General features: G+C 38.0%; 1 pseudogene; it reads right to left on the bottom strand.

The window, feature by feature from the left end:
• Window positions 1–244: 244 nt before the first annotated feature.
• LOC149207659 (uncharacterized) lies at window positions 245–1,046 on the bottom strand (annotated as a pseudogene).
• Window positions 1,047–2,367: the final 1,321 nt, after the last annotated feature.

The following is a 2,367-nucleotide window of genomic DNA, read 5'->3' as shown; positions in this document are numbered from 1 at the left end:
TATGGAACTTTACATAATATGCTTGTAGTTACACAAGTTCAAACTTCAGCAACATGGAGCAAAACAGAGCTTATAGGAAAAAATCCAAAAATGACAAAATGAGCATGTTTATAAACTCTCTAGGACTCAAAAGGAACTGAAAATTGTATGGAAACCCATGATATGGAGGAGTCGCATGAGTTTAAAACAGTGGAAATTGAATGCATTTGCCACTATAGTTTGCCAATTTATCATGGAATCTTGTTCACATTCTAATGATTCTCTCTCGGTAATCAGCTGAGGATGATTTATGTGCAACTTGTGATTCCGTGGCTTCTGAAGTTGAGGATGAATGGCCATAAAGTAGCAAAGCCCTTCTCTTCTAGATATGGAAATTTTAACCTGCGAACAGAAGTTGAAAAATATGCATCTTTGGATTTAGATATGTCCATCTCTTTAAATTTGTCACTGCTTTTAAAAGGTGCACTCCCATGCTACACTGACTGCGGGGAGGAAGATCACAATTTTGCAAATGTTATGCAGACTTTACAGCAACAATAGGATCCATCTCCCTTTGATAAGCTCTACGCCACCTAATTCCACCCTTCTCATAAGATTTTGCATTTGTACAATTCAGATAATGGTTTATGGAACCTTCAAGCCCAATATCATCCATCAATTTATCCATTGTCCTTGCTTGATATTGACAACCATCAACAACAAAAGTTGCATGATCTTTACTTCCATTCATTTTCTTGACTTTTTTCCTCATTCACTTCCCGAGGATAGCATGTATCAATTTTTCTTTGTCCACATGTTTGTACATTAGAACAATTACTCAAATATGAGTCTGTACATGAAGGTAATTGAGAATACATTTCGTTGTTCCCAAATCCTTGCTGAGTAAATTGAAGTGCAACATATCGATTGTTGTTTGAGTGCAAATATTCTTCAATGACACTCAATTTCCTATTGTATAAAGAGTCACAACCAAAATTGATCTTCCCTTGAAAGTGACGCAGAAATTGTAACCACCATTTCTTGTCCAGTGAGAGGCTTGGATTCATGTCGATACAATTAGCTATGTAATCAAATATTGTACCAATGGGAAATTATATTTGAAAGCAAATGGGTTATGAACCACCAACTATAATCTATCCGCAATATTGCAAAGCATATCAAAGAAAAGAATTGCATTGAAGGTCACTCCAAAGTAGCTTGGGCATTAGATCTCAGCAACAAATATATGACCCTGGGCTTCTGAGATTTGTACACAACAATTGCGTAGTAATGGTGGCTTTCACAGCAGATGCACAACACCCTCTTTCACCTTAGCTTCAAACACCTCCCTTAGACCTATGCAACCTCTTAAACATTCTCAAAGCTCAGATTACAATGGAGTAAGAATGAGGAAAACTTGAAAATTTTGAAATTTATGCCTCCACATGGATTTTAGACTCTCACAAATTTGATTTTGGGTTCAAAGACCCCCTTTACAACACATAAATTTACAATGACCTTCACTCATATGACTCCTTATACATACAAACCATTTAGACTATGACACCTAGTGATTTCATAGGCTAGACTTTACAAATTAACCCCAAAATGAAATAGTAAGATAGGCATATTGATTCCTAGATTATAGGACCCTGACATGTTCGAGATGGATCTTCAAAGTTAAGCATGCAGAAGACAGAAGCATAGAGAAGTATAAGGCCATATTTGTGGCCAGTGGGTACTCTCAAGTTGATGGAATTAACTATGATGAGACCTTTGCTCCTATAGCAAGGTACTCATTCATTAGATCAATTGTTGCTTTGGTTGCACAGATGGGGTGGAAGATCCACTAAATGGATGTAAAAACATAATTTCTCAATGGGGTTATTGAAGAGGAGGTGTACATCAAGAAACCAGAAGGTTTTGAGACATTTGACCGAGAGTCTCATGCGTGTAGACTCAATCGAGCGTTGTACGGTCTCAAACACGCACCCCGTGCTTGGTACACCAGGATCAATAGCTATCTCACTGGTTTGGGCTTAACCGAAAGTGAAGCAGATGCAAACCTCTATCACATCTTGGTAGAAGGTAAATTAGTTATTATCTTATATGTCGATGATTCTGTTTTAACTAGTGATGAGCAACTGATCAGATCTTGCAAGGAGAACCTTGCAAGAGAATTTGAAATGAAGGACATGAGTCTCATACACTACTTCCTCGGGTTGGAATTATGGCAAGGTGATGGGGAATATTTGTATCTCAAGGAAAGTATGCAAATGAGATATTGCAGAGATTCCGTATGGAGAGTTACAAATCCATGGAGACACCTCTAGCGACCAACTGGAGGAAGGAGGATGCCACTTCAGGTGAGGAAGTGGATGCTACCAT

The sequence above is a fragment of the Pinus tabuliformis genome, chromosome 1_2 (genome assembly GCF_031772625.1).
Source record: "Pinus tabuliformis cultivar Carrire ecotype Pingquan chromosome 1_2, CPIR1, whole genome shotgun sequence".
Classification (NCBI taxonomy): domain Eukaryota; kingdom Viridiplantae; phylum Streptophyta; class Pinopsida; order Pinales; family Pinaceae; genus Pinus; species Pinus tabuliformis.
This window is presented reverse-complemented; position numbering and strand designations above follow the sequence as displayed.